Consider the following 21,668-nt stretch of genomic DNA (forward strand, 5'->3'; position numbering starts at 1 on the left):
AAAAAAGATAACTTTAAACATACGGTTCGTTTAATTTTCCCATGGATTATTTTTTTTCAAATTGATAAGCCATGTTGACGTCTCTATTGTGACGTCATCAAAACATCGGGTTTGCCATCCTTTGATATGTTTATTCATAGTAGTGAGAAGAAAATATCTGCCTATCAGAAAGTCTGATTTACAATGTAGTATAAAAATAAATACAATTATTTTAGCATTTTTAGAACGACATCATCGTTATAATGCTACCTATTGGCCCGAACCTAATATGGTAGAGCGGACAACAATATACTTTATTAAATTATTAACATTATAGATTTCGGTACGTTAACAATGCAAGTTTTACTAATCAAAAGTATTGATCGTAAGAGATCACTGGGGTATATTCAAACGCGGTAAATATTTGTAATATTTTCTCACAATGTTTTAACTCTATGGCACCCGAACATGGACATTATGTTATCATATTTAATAATCATAGTAGACTGAATGGTAATCAAAAATTAGTAAATCGAATTCTTGTTACTAGATCAGGGTTATGTGATTTTAATTGGACCGTATCGTAGAATACATTATATTTTCAACATACACAATGTTGCACCAGGGCTAGTAGAAACTTACACCTATAAGTCATATCGACTTATATAGATTTAAAACAATGGTATGACAATATTTAAAACTGTTAAAATTACATGTATGTTGCAAATAAGAACAACCCAATTTTAAAGACGAATGGTGTAAAGGTTGTTTACATGGGGATTTTCTTACTAATTAACATGATACAAAATTTATAACAGTCGAGATCCTGGTAATATATTAAGGTTATGCAGATTTTAATTGATACTGGAAAGTACAAATGTACCACGATTGTGTGCACAAATTATACTCTATACCAATATATATAATCCGTAAATAGAAGGGAACGATTATAAGAACCACATATAACGTTTTAGAAACCCTTCAGTGTTTATATATTGCAGTGTCGGAGTTAAGTCGATTGGTATTATTTGTCCTTCATTTTATATTGATATCGATATCAAGCTTTATCATTGGACACCAGAGATGGATATTTATAATTCAGTTTGTTTCGTTGACAAATCGATATTTTATGCCTAAAAGTAGTTATTTCGTTTTTTATAATACTGTTCCAATGAAACGATCAACGATAACTCATTGTACGAGTTATCAAGATGATTTATCACCCTTCTCTTATTCACTCTTGGTTATGTCTCTCAATATGTATGTCATTGATGTAAATGGCTTCAAGATATCTATTAGAGAAGATCCACAAAACAATTATACGACTTGTTCACATGAGAGCGTGGGGAGGGGTATATCATCCGCTTGAGTGACATCTATGTTACCTGGACGGAAGTGAGTGCTGATGATGTACCAGTTTTGCACTGCTTATATCATGGTGGAATTTGTAGTTATCAACTATAAAATATGAAATATCGCTGACAAATCATCCCATGACCACGTGTATACCTGCCCTCTTGTAATTAACCAGAGTATATCAACTATCATTTGATACGAAATAGCTTTGTTGGTCAATTTTAGACGCTGTTTGTTTGTTTGTATTTATGAAGGATAGTTAAATGCCGCCATATATTCTGTAATTTATGTGAACTTCAGTATTAGTTTCACATTATCAATGAAGAAAGAAAGAATACAACATTTATGTCAAATATGTTTCCTTATTAGCCGTTCGTCTCCGAATTACACACTCGACCATAATGCACTCTGGAGCAAGGCATAGCCTAAAAACAAATTAGTTAAAATCTGAATTGTTTATATTTTGTTAAAATCTGGAATCAAATGTATACATCTTATGAGTTTTCCTCATTTATTAAAAATCCCTATATAAGATATGAAATTAATAAATATTAAGTATTCATTAAAGATGCTCCGTCGCCGACAGAGCATAAACGATGTCCATCATTTGAACAATAACTGATGTATACTCGTGTATATATGTGTCTAATTAACAAAAAATGCATATGAAATAGTTCGTTTTACTTTTGGTGCATACACAATCAGTAATTAATTTCATATAGGGCAAAGTGCGACGAAATTTTTTTCGGGATGCAATTAATTATTTTTAATATTTCTATAATATTTCTAAGTAAAATTGGAAACTCAAACTTTTCAATGGTGGTAATTGTGTAAAGAAAATAACTTCTGTCACTGAAGAAATATACTAAATTCTCTGCTCCTTTTTTGATATTGAGAAAATACCATTCGTCAGCGGTGGGAAATCTTTAAAGCAATGTATTCTAAAATATTTGAAAATGGAAACGTATTTATTATATAATAAACGTGTCTAATGCCTGCGAATGTTGTATCTGTAAGTGTAAGGAAATAATGTATATGTGATTTTGATAGGCCTAAAATACAAATTGACCGCACCACTCCACGAATGGATAATAATTTCCGGTAAGCGCTTTTTTCAGGTCACAGAATCTCTGAAACTTATCACACTTCCCTATTTGTTTTAATTGTTTGCTTCTACAATGTCTTATATAATTCAGAAATCGGATAATGCACAGAAGAGGACTACGGTATACGTTGGATATCAATGTGCATGTGTTCCATAGTGAAACTCTCAGACTTGATATGCGTGTTATACATGAAAGCACAGGTGTACTTGGTTCATCTTCTGGGATCTGTTCATACCCCGGCCATTCTTACATAAATATCGTAGTAGATGATTCAAGTACGAAATTCGTACACAAATCAAGCTCGATTTGTATCATAACTTGTATATATGGTTATTTCAAATAAAGGTTCTGAGAAGAAGTGATCCATTGCGTAAGTGTAAAAAAATACAATAATATATCATATAAAATGGATAGAAAGTATCAAAGACAGAGTTTTGAATGTAACAGGGGTATTTTTCCATGCTTGACTATATAACTACAAAATAAGTAAAGTGCTTAATGTTACAAATGTTTAATATTACGACAGGTAAACCGGTCAACATTCCAGTATCGACACTCACAGTTACACGTGTTTATGCTATACACGTGCATGTGCATTGTACAAGTGAACTTGTCAAAAAAGTAAACAACAAGTATGCCGGGAGGGGAGGATCCAGCAAAACGAATGAGAAAATCTACAAGTAAAAGTCATGCAGAAGACGAAAGTCCCAACCACAATGTCTCGAAAAAAAAGAAAACAAAAAGGCAAAGCAAAAAAATAAATATGAAAAACGACAAAAAACTCTTGATTTCTATACACACAAATCTTATGAAACTGCTGAAACTTCTGAAACCACAAAAACTGAAAACCACAATACGATAGATGAACGCCTAGTTAGGATAGAAGCAATTTTTATAAACTCCCTACAAAAGAACACTAGTGTAATTTTGTTACTCTGGAACAACACAATAAATCCATCGACCGACTGACAAATGGTTTTTCACAACACTTGGAACGCCACAAAAATTCACAGATTGAGTCTTTTGAAAAGCTCGAGGGACAGATACTAAAATTAGAGCACAGAAATCGAGAATTAGAAAAACAAGTAAAATTTCTGACCACTGAAAACGAGAACATTCAAAATCAACTTGGCTGTCTATATTTAAACGACGAAGAAAATTCGGACGACGTAGATATCGCGCATCGATTAGGTGAATTCAAAACAAATAGACCACGGAACATTATTTGTAAATACGTCAGACGGAGAACAAAACTGAAAATAACACAACAGCTTCAGAATCCGGAACAAAGAGACATACTCCGGAAAAAAGCAAAGGAATTCGCGAGTACACTACCGCATACAACCAACAACTACTAAACCGGTCATATCAATGTCCCCATATCAGACGCGCATGGGTTAGTAACGGTAAACACAAAGTCCGTACCATCCAAGGAGACACCGTTCAAATAAAAACCGAGGAAGAACTGGACTATCTGTGGGGAAAGCTCGAACAACTAAAAATAAACAGCCACTAAAGTAAAAAAGTACATTAAACTTTGTACATAGTGACATGATTTCATTGAATTCTATAATTTGAAATGATCATTTTTGTCGTGGACATATGTGTATGCAGATTACATGTGTTAGTATTTAAGTGCAAAACAAACTTTTTTTTATATAATATTACTATGTAAATTGCATCGGATAATATTTAGCATGTCCGGAAAAAAATGTGATAACTGGCTCTCTCCATTACTATCTGCATAGTGAGATAATGGCAAATTTATTAAGCCTTTTTTTGAATGCCAAAATTATTTTAAGCAAATAATCATTTGTTGTTTATAAGCTCATAAATTGTTTTTACCATGTCAGTACATCATCAGGGCTTATAGTGGGAGAGGAGAAGTAGATTCCCATGTACCCCTCTGGCAGTTTTTCGAAACATGTTTTTTTAGGACCGGTATGATGTCTAGTTTCATTTTATGCTTGTTGCCATTGACAACTAATGTCCCATGGGGGTCATATTGCGGCCATCTTGGATTTCAGGTATCATAAATGGCCAAAATAAAAAAAAAATGATTGAGAAATCACCTTGTAACAGTCATTTCGAATTGAACCAACCCTTGTGTAAACATATGTGTACTATAAAAAGACAAATCGCATCAATGAGGTCGGAAAAAGAGAGGGAACAGCCCGCATAAAAATTATCAAAAATGGCCAAAATGACACATTCGCATATATGCGCATAGATAGCGAACCAGACAACACACAGAGGCAAATTAAATCATGTTTTTATATGATTGAAACATGCTGAATACGATTAAATCATAATAATGACGTTACGTCTTCTCATTGTTGTGAAATGACGGGAAAACAATGAAATTTTCAGCTTTTTTCCCCTAAAATATCAATAAATGTCATAAATTACATCACAAGTAAAACAATTGATGGACAAAACAACTTGTACCAGTCATTTCGAATTGCACTTACGCTTGTGTAAACATATGTGTATTTTAAAAGGATTTTATTTTTTTTAGCAGAAGAATCGTGGACATCCCCCTCCCAACACTACTCATAGAGAAAAAAATCTCATTATTATTATTACATAACTTACATATTTCCTGATCTATGATTCAGACAGTTCCAAACTACAATTACATCTTTTACCAGTCATGGTCATGTAAGTATGTGCCAGGTTTATTGGTGGAGGAAAGGCGGAGTTCCCGGAGAAAAAAACACCGCCAGAAGTCAATACCTGGCAACTGCCCCTGTAAATTCGAACAAGCTACCCAGAGGTGGAGGGAGTGTGGTTATATGTCGAGACATCATAACAATCAGCCATCCCGGCCCCAATTACAACTAGAACGTGGTTAGAACCGTAATAATCCATTCTTTTAGTGAACAACTGGAAACATAGAATTTTTCATAAATTGTTGGCTCGTGCCAGAACGAAACGTACCACTGTGTTCGAATTATTATCCTTGTGTTTTTTTTTTGTCCTGAGGACACGTTGGTATAGCACAGCTCATTACCACAAAACTAAATCCTTTCGGTATCACGACTGTTACTTTGGTTTTCATCAAACTGCTGCATGTTGGCGTAGGTTTTCATCACTCCAGGGAAATAAATGTACACATCTATTTCGACGATTCCCTCATACTCCACCAAGTCTAGGAATCGTTGGAGCGATGACAAATGACAGGTTGGGGGGCTTACCTCGACGGCCATTGCCAGTTGGAGAATGGTCTGGGGATCAGGTCTCCGAGCACATCAACGTGCTGGAGATAAGGCTGTTTGGTTGGCGCTGCAGGCTTTTCGGAAGATTCTACATTCCAAGGTGGTTTGTGTGACTACAGCCAACTCTACAGTTGTCGTGTATCTGGAAGGAAAGGGTGGGGGGCAAAGTCCCACGTCATTTGTGCCCTCGCTATTCGTGTTCTTCTCTTCTGTCAGGAAATGCGGTTGACTCTCTTAGTCAAGCATCTTCCAGACAGGTTGAATGTTCTGGCGGATACTCTTTCCAGGCGCCGCAAGCCGGTTGTGACAGAAAGGCAGCTAAATCTCCCGATCTGCGAGGGCATTTGCTAGATGTGGAACATACCTCATATAGACCTTTTTCGCCACTTCGCCACTAATTGTCCACTTTTGTCTCTCCGGTGCCAGACCAAATGACTTGGGCTGTGGACGCTCTGTCTCTCGACTGGGAGGGGATACATGGTTATGCATTCCCTCCATTCAACCTGGTGGGCAGGGTTCTAATAGAATTTCGGTTGCATCATTTTCCCTTCCTTCTGATAGCGTCCCTGTGACCGAGACAATCCTGGTTTCCGGAGCTCTTGTCGTTTCTCTTGGTGGATATTTCTCTTGTTTTCCTACTCAGAACCAATCTCCTGTGCCAGCCTCGGTCCCGGAAGATCCATTCAAGAGCGTGAAAGCTATCTAATGAGGTCTCGCTCAGTCAGGCTTTTCTTAAGACTTGTCAGCTCGCAACGCCCGATCAATAAGTCTTCCTCACCTGGCGTCTAACAATCATGGAAGATCGTCTGTGATTGGTGTATCGACAGGAAGATTGATCAGGTCAAAGCCTCTGCCCAGCTGATTGCGGATTCCCTTCTCTATTTGTTTAGGGAACGCAAACTTGCCTCTAGTACTATTGCAGGCTATCGCATGGCTATTTCCAGTGTACTGTATTATCATGGTAGACCAGAGTTAGGGACTTCCAACTCTTTGTCTCCATTAAGATTTTTACCTTTTGACTTCCTGCTTGCTTTTGCCTCAGACCGTAGAAGGAGTGATATCCATCTATTCACTTTTCGTGCTTCGTTGGGCCAGATATAGCTCTGTTACCCTACTCACTGATCCTGCCTTTTTGGTAAAGATTCACAATCTCTATTGAGTCGAAGGAGAATGATCGGCTGCTTTGTCCCAGTCGGACGCTTAGGTTTTCCCTTGATAAAACAAGGGGGCGATGTATTATTCTTGTCCATTAAACAGGGCTAGCAGGATTTCTCCTCCCAGTACATCTCCAGATGGATATGTCAGATGATCAGGATTGCTTATGAGCAGTCTAATTATCAATCTGGGGCGAAATGCAAGGAGATGGCCCATGGGGTTAGAGCCCTTGCGGCTTATTTGGCTCTCCATAATGGGTCATGGTTCCAGGACATCATGTCTGCTGCCTTTTGGCATGTAGCTGTTGTTTTTAGAATGAAGAAAAGTGAAAAAATGATAATAACACATTTATCACAAATCACAAAGTTTTTTGTTGTTCTTTAATATGCCTGGTATACGATAACACTGGTAGCCCTGTTCTGTTAATTTTCGTTCTTAAAACTGTTATTTTAACCATATTCGTGATTTTCTAACTATTTATGTTGGTTATATCTGTTTTACTGTTATTATCAAAATTTTAGTTATCTTAAACTAAAAGCATGTTATTATTTTCTAGCACACGTTATACTTTTGCTGCTGTGTTATCTCTATCTTTGCATGCGTTTGTCTTTTTTAAATGATGTTAGATTTAGTGGCTGATGTTATTATTTATTTTGCATTGTTATTCATTTCATTTCACGTGTTAGTGTCAGCAATGATTGTTAATGATTTTGTTTCCCATGTTATTGCCAGAATGTTACGTGATTTTTATGTGAAACTTTGTTAGCGTCAACTGAACATGTGATTATTTACGTGACCACGTTACGAGTATCGTTGGAAACGTTATTTTTTTTGAAAGCGTTATTTTTTTCGTGGAAATACCACTGCCTATTGTTCTCATTGACCCCCTATGGCGACAGCACAGTGAGCCGGCGGGCGAGCTTCGCTAGTGTGTTGACCACTCACCCATAACGAGAGCACGGCTCCCAAGATATAGTCGACTGGCGGTGTCGCTATCACTGTATCGCTACCGTATCGCATGTGCTGTGCAACTGAGCATGGAATATATATAGTTTTCAGTTACTATATTTACAGTTCTTTTTCTCCAAAGTTTGCATTCACTGTATAACTTTATTGAAAATTCCTTACATATTAGGGTTGTGATGGAATCGGCAAAGACGTTTAAATCCTTGGAAACGGTCATAGTTTAACTACACTGTACAAAGATTTGATGTTTTTTAACATATTGTGTATTTCAAGTTTATTGATTATTACGTTATAAATATAATATATAGATATGTTTCTGATAACGTACGTAATCTGTTTTGATTAACGAAATTGTGTACATTTCTTGAATGGCTGATTAACAAAATTATTGGTCGAAGTTATGCATATTGTGGAATCTGTTTTGATTAACGAAATTGTGTACATTTATTGAATGGCTGATTTTATATATATCACAACATCATTTGAGGCATATTTTGGAACAAGTGCTATATATTCAAAATGAACATTACAAAATCTACTACCGACGGTAATTCTATATGATATGTCGTATCGTACAGGGAAGACACAAATAAATATCAAATGGACGTCCCTTGAATACAGTTACAATACGCATGATGCAAACTGACATGCATTTATTTAATTAAATACACTGTATTGTACATTTGTCTACGTTATGAAAAATGAAATATATATTCAAGTTCCTGCTAAAATCACTGTCAAAACAAACTCCATTGTATCCGACTTGCTACCGCGCAGGGACATGTAACATGCGCAGCGACCCGTGAAAATTGCCCGCGGGTCAAGCAGTCGCGGATCTTTTATTTTCGTCAAGTATTATTATACGCTAGAAGGCCGTTACCATTAATTTGTATGTACTGTTTGGAATCAGCTTGTTAACTTAAGCCATTAACTTTTAACTTCAACAAAGATTATTGAAAAATGGTACCATGACATAGAGTCATCTAGCTAAAGGAAAACTATACACTACTATCAAAGAATTTGTGTCACGATAAAATGAGGTGTGTTCTTCTTTCAAGACACTCGGAGTCATTAGTTGCCGGACACCTAGATATCCGCATTTCGGTGTCAGGACATGTATTGTGGTAACGAGACTTATTTGGTGCGTGACGTAATCATCACTATGCGAGGCAGCGCAGCTCATCATGCCTGCATACGGCGCTCGACACACCTACCTATGATTTTCAAATACGTATTTTCAACGATTGGGGAATCTTGCTACGTTTTTCTGGTTATTTTCAATTATTAAATAGCATTGTCATGAACTTTCGTTTTCTTATAAAATTTTAAGCAATTCGGGACGAAAGCGTAATTGTGAGAACCGCGATGAACAACTTAAAACTGTACAATTTCACCTGGATGCGGAGGCTGGTGGATAATTATGTATATTTAATGAGGGTAAAACTTTCGTGTAGATTTCTTACTTTTTTTCAATGATTTTTGCATTCTTTCTAAAGACTGTAGTAAAAAGTAACACATACTTGTATTCATCTTAGCAAGGATTTATAAGTGAGAAGGATTCGTGACTGTCTCTTTACTCTACGAAACACCACCCGAGACGCTTATAAACCGGGAATAAAAACCATTTTTCTCAACAAATACTTGTCTTATCGAGTCAAACGAAACACCAATGTACAGTTGATTAAATTTCACAACGTTTATAACTTGCTTTAAAGACAGAAGATTTAGAAGAAATGTCTTAAACTATCGTTAAAAAAATACGACCGCTCATGAAATGGCAGCACGCTTCAGAAAGTAAGACGGTATCCCTCGCACCCCCAAGCTACATCAAAGGCTGCGTCCGCGGATATCAAAGGAAATCAATCGTCGCCAACGTCACGGTCAGTGCACAAACACAAAAGCGCCTGCGCTGTCTTTGTCTACAACCCAGTGTCACTTATCCTTCTCATATACGTCCTTGATCTTAGCGATTAACATTTTTCTACATATTTAATTCTCCCTTTCTCTTTCTTTCTTTCTCTCCCTCCCTCTCTGAGTGACAGGTCACAGCACTTACAGGTTCTCGCCATGTCTGCTAGTGTGATTATCCTGTTTAGACAGGAATTCACACTAGACCTATACACGGTGGAGAAGGTTAACGGAATCGTGATGCGCCCTGACTTACGAGGCTCGACTTACGGGGCGCTTATATTTCATTGTATTTAGGCGGCACTAGTAGGAGCACGAAGCGAGAAAATGGCCGACAATAATTGTATACACTTTATAGACAAAGATATTGAAAGGGAACATTAACATTGAAAGTTGCTAGTAGACGTAAAAAATAATCTCTTTATGAGTTGCAAATTGGTTGAAATCTTAGCGATGTACGGGATTGGCTGGGCGGGTGTTTACGTTATGTATAGTAATCTTCAGAATGTGCACACAAGTCATCTACAAGTATTTAAACCAGAGACTTAAAGAATTTGTGCAGTCAAAAATAATAATTTCAGTTTATACTAGAAATGGCTTTATCAGACCGTGTGGAAACCTCTCCGTGCCGCGCGCGAGCGGAATAACCTGTAAACCGCCGATATCGAGGTCAAATTTTCTGACCACCCGATCATGCATATTTTCTAGCTCTAAACCGTGTGACGTCATAATAGTCCGTGGCTTATAGCTGTACTATAACTGATGTGCTATCACTTACATCGACGGTCATGATTACTTTTGAGTGAAGTTAATCGTACAATAACGTTGGTTCTAATATAAATAACTAAAATAGTGAAATTCGATGTTTCAAATACTCTAATTTATGTTTTAATAGCAGGTATCTTCGCGTAATTATGAAAGAAAATCCACACAGAAATAAAAGTTTCAGATCTTTTGTCGAGGAGTTCAGCAACGAATAAACTTTAATTAGATAATATTTTCCTATAGTCTGTATCTTTGATACATTGTGAATTGCAAAGTTTGTGACTGTAAAATGAAATTTTACGTTACAATTTAAGAAATCCTCGATAAGAGCATCAAGGATATGATGCTTGACATACGTACACACCGATGTTTGATCATTACAAACGTTGTGTTGTGTGTTGCTAACCGAATAAATCGAGATACATTTATTGTAATACCGTAAAACGTTTCAACATGTGGTAGAAAGAATTTTTTTGTATATCTTATTTCCCACACGTTGGGTGCATAGAACCATAAAGTGTTATACATCATTGATTAGTATATCACCTGAATTTCATTTTACTAAATATAGTTTTCACCTTTGACCTTAATGGTAGTAAAGGTCAAAGGTCAAATATCACCAAAATCACCTTTTCATTGAAAAAATATTCAAATTTTTGCTTTTCTAGATCATTTAACGGGCGGAACAACAACACAATTTGTAAATTTGAGATTATCTGTGTGGCCTTCGAAGAAAATAGCAGCTCAAATGACAATAGTGGCAGCAAAATCATGTATTGATTAAGTTAATAGTTACATATAACAAAATAAAACATTGAATTTATTAAGATATGAGTATCTACGGTAATAAAAAAAATCAAAGTAGTATAAACATTATAATACATATATATAATATTGATGTTATCATATATGTACATCGGCAAAACACAAGGGAGGTCATTCTTATTCTTGCACACTACTCATTGTTTTGAAGGAAACGTTTGCATTTACTCCCAATTTCTCATGAACATGGAACATGAAAGATGGTGTAACATCTTCGTCATAAGACTTTGTTCCCATTCATATTACTGAGATGACATGTTTATTTTTACAAATCGATAAACACTGTAAACAGTATGTACATGTATATATTAAAACGGGATATTACTTTTGATATTAATTGAGAAGCAGAAGCAACACAAGTTTTGTTGTTAGACCATTTTAATCCCGTGGGAATGTTGGAGATCTATGGTTAAGATCAATTGTTATGTATATATATGCATGAGTAATCACTGTCATAACATTGCTGAATAGTATGTAGGCTTAACTCATACATGCTACTAGAGTTGATCCAGGATGACGGTATTTCCTGGTTTGTTTAGCCCACTATCTGATGATATTGAAATCACCTATCGTCCGCGGTCCGTCCGTCCTTCCTTTCACCCGTCCGTTAGTTAACAATTTTTGTTACAACTATTTCGCAGAAAGATCTAAGGGATCTTCTTTTTAAATTTCATATGTAGGTTCCCCTAGGGCCCTAGCTGTGCATATTGCAATTTGGGACCGAACGGTCAACAAGATGGCCGACCGGCCGCCAATCTTTGATTTTGATAGTTACAGTTCGAAAAGCGGCGAAAAGATCCCTCTGCCATATGTCAGACATAGACCATTCTTTTGTGGGCGGCAGGATCCATCTAGGAGCTATTGTTTCTTTGTGGGAAAGGAAGACACGTGATTAAACAGTACCGACATTCTGATAACCAGTACCTACATATATATCCTTAGTTGACATATTTGTGACCGACATGTTTCTTTTTATTGTGATAAGAGCGAGATGATGCACGACCAGAACGGTTTCAAACCGAACTCTTGCCGGATGCTCTACCAATTGAACTGCTTAGTTGTCGGCTATCGATCCGATCCAGAACCGTTACATTAGTATTATTCCCTTCCTTTTCACGCATCGCTCCCAAAGACTCAACACACAAACCGGGTTTTTTATATTCGCCTTATTAGATTCCGAGACACTCCAAACACTATCCTGATGCTCTACCAATTCAATTGAGCTAAATATATATATAAATATATATGTCTATTTCAAACAGATGAGCCGAAGCTCAAGAAAATAGAAACCTGGTAAAAAATGGGGGGAAAAACAAAATTACTCTGTGTTATAGATTAAACAGTTGTTTATTGCATGAATTATATATGATAAGCAACTAAGTCAAGTTCTGATTTTCTGTACATGTATGAATTTGACTCAAATTCAATTTAAATCACTACATTTACGAATTGATATCAATCAAGTGTTATATTTATCTAGATCCTAGAGAAAATCGTATGTTTTAGAAAATAGCCGCTGCCATATTGCCAGTTCCTTAGAGCTGTGTAAGCATTTATACATGTACATATATAAACATTAAATTGTTTTATTTACTGTAAACCGTTTTCATATGAATGCTGTCGATCATTTGTTAGAATGATCTTTGTAAATGATATATAATTATAAAGCAAATTCTTTATATATTTCATTACAGGCTGTTATTACAAAATCGATTTGTAATCTGTTTTCTATTTTTTTAAACTATGTAGCAGAGTCATCCATTATATTATCTCTGCCTTCCAACAGTCCTTCATTTTTCATTTGGTTGTGTAAAATAGTGGAAATGACAGATCTGACTCGTAATCAGTATGACGTATATGTTTATGGAGTTATGAACCATAAGACTACTAGTATATAATCTATATTTTACATATGGACCACAAGACTACTAGAATATATAATTTATATCACAACATTTTTTTTTCAAATCTAATAACTTTCAATTTTCCAATAATATTACAATATAAACAATATCTAATTTATCTTGAAAACAGCTTATATGTCTTCATCGGATTATAGGGTCTGATTTTGATACTAGAGTCAACATTTTAATGCAAACAAATTAAGAGAGCATTATAAGGTATATGTATATGTACAATGTACATGTATATACACATAATTAAAATGCACCGGTCGTCACTCACAATAAAGGCGATTTGAATTTACCGACCAAAACGTGCATTACAAATAGTTCGTATGTCAATCTATTACGAATAGTTCTATATTCATCCTATCCTAAGTCTATTTCAAAACGGATCCAGAACACCTGTTAATTTGTGAACGAGAACTACATGTACATGTACATTGTACGTTCAATAGAACTATGCCTATCACGACATGTCCGTCTCAACTACGTACACTGTACAAGTACTACCTACGTGTGATGTACCTGCTACCACAAACATATATACATATTGGAAACTCATTCTTTGTCTTTGTTGACAGTCAGAGGGACCACAGGTATATAGGCATTTTACCTTGGCTAACTACTTTTAAGTGTATTCTTTTTTAACATGATATGCTTACATCAACACAATGTTTAAATGATTGATGTTATTATTATGATTTTTGAAATCAGGAAAATAAGCAATTTTATCAGGTTTTTCAAAAATCTGGCATTTAAAACCGAAAGTGTTTTTTTTTTATTAATAAATAAGTTAAATATTGTTTTTTTCTATCCAAAATCGTACTCAAACCATCTGCAAATTACTGAACTTTTACAACATATCAAAGCTATTCTTCTACATTCAACTATTTAAGAGTTTATCTAAAAACCCTTGAGCACATACAGAGGTACATCTGCCGATCGTTAAAAAGGGTGGAGGAGTTGCCAATCTCTATATATATATCTATCTGCTGCTACTAGTTCTGCTATTTAACACATTTTGAAGTAAACAATTTGAAATCCATCCGTTTCATAAAATGTTTGATGTTTGAACTGGTTTTAACGACGTCTAAATCTAACATTAAGTGTTTATGCTTCAAAAATTGATGATAGTTTATTATGCATCGTTTCTATGGACGCTCAAGGGACAATACTCTAGATCGATTTTCTATACATGTATAAAATTTTAAGTACTTTCACAGATGCCTTAAGGATTTTTTTCCAGTGGTAATAATAACCTATGATTCCATCAAAAAGGAGTTTCCGCGACCGCATTGTTGACCGTCCGAGGACAGAATCACCGTAATCTCGCATTAAGCATCCCATAATGCCATATCGTTCAGGAGACAGCGAGGAGATATGATAGAAATTTACAAAATAACCAACGGAATGTACGATCGTGAAGCTACGGGATTTTTGAAGATATGATAAGATGTTTCGTCGTGGTCCGGAAATAGAAGAAATTCTTTAAAAGTATACCCTAAACAATGTAACACTGTAAAGAGAAAAAACACGTTTTCACTACGTACTGCAGCGGTGTGGAACAACTTACCAGAGAATGTTGTTTAAGAACTTAAATTGTTTTAAAAATGACCTGGATAGACATTGGAAAAATTTCGATCTATTTTATGATTCCAAGGCCAATTGACAACCTGAGGTGATATTACAATCGATAACTGTATTCATAAAGTATGTACAAAATTTGAGTCTGGTGTAGAGGATATATTATCCTGTACCACAAATCTGTCATTAAATGTCATTAAATAATATGAATGCTATGCTATTTTCAGATCTCACACTAGCAAATTACATCGAGTATTTTGAGTACTTTCGTTAAATTCTATATCTGTTATCTTCAGCAGCATTATATATATTTCGATATAATTTAGATAAACAATCATCCAATGTGCTTCTCCAGGATCACGATCATGACGTTAGGATAAACGTAAATGAAACGTAACGTCATAATGTTACACATTTGTAAATAACGTCGTGATTTTTCGTTTGAGTAGGGTAAAGTAAAATCGCGATAATTTCGTTTCAAGATAACCAATTTTTAAATCTAAAGCTGATTTTTAAAGGATTTTTTTTCTGTGGCATTAAGTCACTGTAATGTCATGAAGTTATAATATAAATTGATACATATATATATTCCAGCTCTGAATACATAAAAACGCTAATTATTAACGAAAAACATCGCATGTGTTTTTCATATGAGACAATGTTTTATAAAATGATAAAATAAAGACATATGGAAAACAACTTTTTCATGCTGGGAATCTAAGCTTTTCATTGATATATGTCATAACAACACTGCGATATTTATATTCATTCTCCGAGCGGTTTATTCACGAATATCGTTGGCAAATTTAACGGCATTTTCGGCACTTTTTAACAGACGGAAACTTACAGCGGACTAATTTATTCTACTTGTGAAATGTATATGAACATAAAAAAGAGAAATCACTGATTCCGTTGATATAAATATTTCGTTTCTACGAGGAATATAAAGATTGATCTGATGCCTTCGAACTTGGTTGATAACGTTATCAAAGTCATATCGGTACAAATGTACTGATGCGAACGGGAAGGTGTTAAGTAAGAAATTACTTTTAAACGGGTAGAAAGTATCAAAGACAGAGTTTTAAATGAAACAAAGATATTTTTCTAAAACTTATGCATTTGCCGTTTAGTACATGTTCAACTTATTACAAGTAAAGTGCTTATTGTTACAAATGTTTAATATCTTTACATTAGTCTATTACCATGGTTAAAATAATGATGTCTTCATATATGCCTGTCTGATGAAAGCATTATCTAAAATCACTCACGCTTTATATCAATCCTTGTCGAATTCAGAAAGAAAAGGCAATTATACTCTTAAAGCGAACAAAATGCATCCTGGACCAAGGCAAGACCTAACAACAAATCAAGCAAAATATAATTTCTTCATTTTTATAATCTAATTAATTTCAGTAGAAATAGCAAATAGTACATAAAACATATATAATAGATACATTTCTTATCAAATGGAATATACACATATTATGAGGTACTGCTATTTTAAATGATTATTAGTATTTATAATTCATATTTTCAGATTCCAATTATTAATCAAAACCAAACATACAGTTATGTCAGATTACCGTTAATCGGTTGTAAATCTATGATAAGCAAAGTTGGTATGTTCCATATAAGTGTATGGAATATAAAATGTGTTTGCTTTTTAATTAAACCTCATGTTTTCGAGAAAAGGACAAAAGATTGTTATTCCTCTTTCATTGGGCATTTCCAGGAATATGCATTTATATAAAGTGGTTTATACATGTGTAAAAATCTAAATAACTATACAGTACAACGGCTAGTGGATTTTTCTTTCATGTAAATATATTTTTTCTTATTAGTTTTAATTATTATCTTTATTACATAGATTTAAAAAATATGATTAATGTTTTTCCATATCAATGTATTTTAATCACCATATATTTATCTATAATGGTTTCGTCTCTACTACCATAGATTAATTCATGCACATATCCGGATTGCCATACGGTTCAAACCAGCCTCATTCTAAAAATTAGTTGATTGATATAACTTCCGGTAAATTACTTCCGGTTTATTATCATGTGCTTCGTGTTTCCAGAGCAGCCAACAGAACCGTATGACTCTCCAAGTTTAAACAAGTTTTCGGTAGTGGAAGTATATATTATATGTAAGTGCGGAGTAGTAGTAGTGACTTATGTTTTTGACCTATATTATGTTTTACACATGTCTTTTGTCTTTGTCATATTCTGTGTTATGTGTTGTCATGTTCGGGAGACTGCTATCGTCTATTATTTTCTTAATAATATATATATATATGAATAACATTGCAATATTTTCGGTGAATTGTCAGGGTATTGGTAATAAACTCAAGAGAAAAGATGTTTTTTCATACTTAAGGGACAAGAAATATAATATTTACTGTCTGCAAGACACACATTTTACTAGTGAAATAGAAGACATTATAAGAAGTGAATGGGGGTACGATACTTTTTTCAGTTCTTTTTCGTCAAATTATCGTGGAGTCGCCATTCTTTTGAATAACAATTTTGAATGTAAAGTTTATAAGGAAAAGAAGGATCTAAATGGTAATTTCCTTGCAATTGATGTAGACATTGAAGGTTCGAGAACTACTCTCATAACTATTTATGGTCCGAATCAAGATAACCCAGATTTTTATAATCTTGTCACTGACACTATAGACAATTTTGGTAATGATAACATTATTGTTTGCGGAGATTTTAATTTAGTACTTGATCCTCAGTTAGATTATGATGACACGTACAAGAATATTAATAATATCGCTGCTAGGGAAAAAGTCTTGGAAATTATTGTCACCTATAACTTGATAGATATTTACAGGGAACACCATCCTGATAGTAGGAGATACACTTGGCGTAGAAACAATCCAATAAAACAGGCTAGACTAGATTTTTTTCTATTATCTGTAAACTTGCTGTCAGGTATCAATAAGTCTACTATATAGCCCAGTTACCGTTCGGATCATTCTGCCACTGTTATAAAATTTAAACTAAATGATTTTAAAAGAGGTAGGAGTCTTTGGAAACTAAACAATACCCTATTACTAGATCTTGAATATATAGATGTAGTAAAAAAATGCATTGAAAACACTAAACTACAATATGCCTTGCCTGTATATAATTTAGACTCTCTTTCTGATATACCCAATCATATTATTCAGCTTACTATCGATGACCAATTTTTTTTTAGAAACCTTACTCATGGAAATACGAGGAAAATCAATATCTTACGCATCTTACAAGAAAAAACAAAATAACCTATTAGAAGAAAATCTTAAGAAAACTATAGAAACTCATGAAGACAATACAGATCCAGATCAGGTTAAATTGGAAGAAAAGAAAAGGGAATTAGAGGCATTACGTATACGAAAAGTTAAGGGAAGTATTGTTAGGACGAGAGCAAAATGGATCGAAGAGGAAGAAAAGCCTACATCATACTTTTTTAATCTTGAAATTGAAATTTTACCTCAAAAATAATCCCAAAAATACAGAAGGAGAATGGTGACATAATCACAAACCAAAATTATATTTTATTTGAAATTCAATCTTTTTACACTGATTTATATAGCTTTAGAGAAGTGAACAATATTAATTTAGATCAATATCTCAATGGTTGTGAGGTTCCCAAATTAAGTAATTTTGAGTCAGAAAGGTTAGAAGGTTACATAACTATGGATGAAGCAAGTAACATTTTGAAAAGTATGAAAAATAATAAAAGCCCAGGCTCTGATGGCTTCACAGTAGAATTTTTTAAAATGTTTTGGAAATATGTAGGAGAGTTCATTGTAAGATCAATTGATTTTAGTTTCTCGACAGGTCAATTTTCTATAACACAAATACAAGGCATCATTACATGTCTACCAAAGGGGGATAAACCACGCCACTTTTTTAAAAAACTGGAGACCAATTACTCTTTCAAATACTGTTTATAAAATTGCATCTGGTGTTATTTCTCACAGAATTCGGTCGGTGCTAGATAAATTAATAAATGAAGATCAGACAGGCTTCTTACCAGGACGCTATATTGGAGAAAATATTTGAACGTTTTATGATGTTATGTGTTATGTAGAAGATCTAAACATTCCAGGTATGATACTCTTGATAGACTTCGAAAAAGCCTTTGATTCTGTTTCTTGGGGATTTATTGATAATGTGTTAATTTTTTTCAATTTTTGGGGTTGGTATTAGAAAATGGGTCCAAACACTATATAATAATGTATCGTCTTTTGTAAATCAAGGTGGGAATCTTTCCGTGCCCGTCCCTATCAAACGTGGTTGTCGTCAGGGAGATCCGATCGCCCCATACATTTTTGTTCTTTGTGTAGAAATACTAGCTGCTAGAATTAGGTCAAATATCGAAATAAAAAGTATCCAAATATATAATGTAGGCATCTTGAACTTACAATACGCTGATGACACAGGTCTAATACTAGATGGTTCAGAGATATCCTTAAGGGAATCAATAAATGAATTAAACAATTTTGCTAAAATATCAGGACTAAATGTCAACACCAGTAAAACACAGGTAGTATGGATAGGAAGCAAAAAGTACAGTGAGGAAAAGTTTTTTTCCAGAATATAATCTTTTATGGGGTAGAACCAAATTCACTTTTTTGGGAATTGATTTTTCGGTCAATTTAAGCGAGATTCCAAAAATGAATTTTGATAAAAAAATTGTAAAATTAAAGTCAATACTTAACATGTGGAATAAACGCAGACTAACTCCAATAGGAAGAATCAACATAATTAAATCTTTACTTATTTCTCAGCTGAATTACTTATTTATCACCTTACCAAATCCATCAGACAAGCTTCTTTCAAATTTAAATTCTCTCTTATTTGAATTTCTATGAGGTAGTAAATCTCATAAAATTAAAAAAAAGATGTCATTATTCAGAACTATAAGGATGGGGGACTGAAAATGATAGATGTGCAAACCTTCATAGACTCTTTAAAAATAGGGTGGATAAGGAGAACTTTTTCTTTCATACCTACGGGTGTAATACTGGCTGGTCTAATGCAATACACTCATGCCGCCTGAGGCTGTATTGCATGGCTACCCATGTAATAAAGCCCAGTGACGTCACGGCGTCAACAAAATATCTATTTCGTCTGTTAAATTTTAACATTTATTTTACAAACTTGACTGGTTTTACTATAAAAAATGTAAGCAACGGAATTTTGTTGAAAATATAATGTAATTTTTCATGTATGAAAAATTGACTTTCAGCTGTGGATTTCTTCAAATTTATTTCAAAATGGCGGGATATTATAGTTGTAAAATTGCAATAAAACGTCGAGGTATGAAAGAAAAATACTCTTTCATAAGTGGATATGAAGGATAGGGATATTCTACCCTCGGGATCACAAAATGTTGCAAAACCCTCGGCAAGCCTCGGGCTTTACTTCATTTTGTGACCCTCGGGTAGAATATCCCTATCCTTCATATCCACATATGAAAGAGTCTTATAGTATTCTTCAGGAAAGTGGAAATCACTTCTACATTATTATATAAATATTGATAAAATGTGGAAATATGGGAATGAATATATTAAACATTGCCTAATCAACTGCCAAAACATGTTTTGGAAAGATGTTCTCCAATGTGTATTTAAGTTGAATAATTCCCCAATATCAATCAAGTCTAGATATAAACAAGAAACCATATTGAAAACAATATTATGGTATAATGCTGATATTAAAGTTGGAAATAAATGTGTATTTTATCAAAACTGGTTCAATTCTGGTGTAATTACCCTCAATGACCTTATTAAGAATCCTGACAGCTTAACTTTTTTCACTTTTAACGAGTTTTTAAATATTTTTAACATTCATACTAATTTTCTACAGTTTCAAGGTCTTGTTTCTGCAGCCAAGAATTTCCTTCGAAAAATTGATGTACAATTGCATTTGGAGATACTCCCTCTACCCATTATACCACTTGAATTTCAGATTTTTTTAAGAGTCAAAAGGGGTCTAAAGATTTTTATAACTGTTTGATTATTCCCGCTGTTACACCAACAGGTACAAGGAAGTGGAACCTTGAATTTGACTATGATAAAAAGAAATGGGAAAAAAATATATAAACTCCCTTTTACCATGAAAAAAAGTTTAAAACTTCAGTAGTTGCAAGTACGAATTATAAATAATATTCTAGTGACAAATAACTTTCTATATAAGATTAATTTGCACCCTAGTCCAATTTGTACATGTTGTAACAGGGAAAGAGAAACAATAGTACATTGTCTTTGGGAATGTACTGAAGTCCAAGCACTATTTGAGAATTTTGATTATTTACTTGAAATCCTGTTTATTCCCTTCTTAAAGAATAAAGACACTCTACTATTTGGAGTAATTTCACCACAAGCTAATGTGGCTGATAATGAAATCTTGTTGATTATTAAGCACTATATTTATAAAACAAAATGTCTCCATAAAACACTTAACATCAATGCACTTGTAAATGTTATAAAAGATCACTACAGTATCCAGAAATATATAGTTTTTAATAAAAGCGATTCTTTTCAAATGAAATTTGAAAATGATTGGAAAAAATGGTTGCCATTGTTAGGAATATGACATTTAATTTTTTTCTACAAGTTTTAATGTCTGTATGTTTGTTCGTTCATGTTTTCTGTTTTATTTACTCTTCCTGTTCATATCATTATGATGGTGTCAATAGATGTTGTATACCGGTACTCTTGTTTTGTTTACCTGTCTCTGGTCTTCAAATTTTTGTTTTTGTTTTTATTTGTATCGTTATCTACCATTAATCTGTTATAATAAGATGTATGAATGTGCAGGCTGAGTGTGTGTATGTGTGTTCACTTTGCAATGTTATTTTTTGTATGTAATTCTATATATGTACAATCTTAATATATATGT

The 21,668-nt window shown here is 34.0% G+C and overlaps 2 protein-coding genes across 6 annotated transcripts in view; one reads left to right on the forward strand and one right to left on the reverse strand.

Moving 5' to 3' along the window:
- Positions 1-21,668, forward strand: part of LOC138306001 (cyclin-dependent kinase 4 inhibitor B-like) — a 637,657-nt gene that overhangs the window by 408,083 nt on the left and 207,906 nt on the right. The window lies entirely within an intron of this gene.
- LOC138305998 (uncharacterized) overlaps positions 1-21,668 on the reverse strand; it is a 343,209-nt gene that overhangs the window by 314,173 nt on the left and 7,368 nt on the right. The gene's annotated exons all lie outside the window — the stretch shown is intronic.

The sequence above is a fragment of the Argopecten irradians genome, chromosome 13 (genome assembly GCF_041381155.1).
Source record: "Argopecten irradians isolate NY chromosome 13, Ai_NY, whole genome shotgun sequence".
Classification (NCBI taxonomy): domain Eukaryota; kingdom Metazoa; phylum Mollusca; class Bivalvia; order Pectinida; family Pectinidae; genus Argopecten; species Argopecten irradians.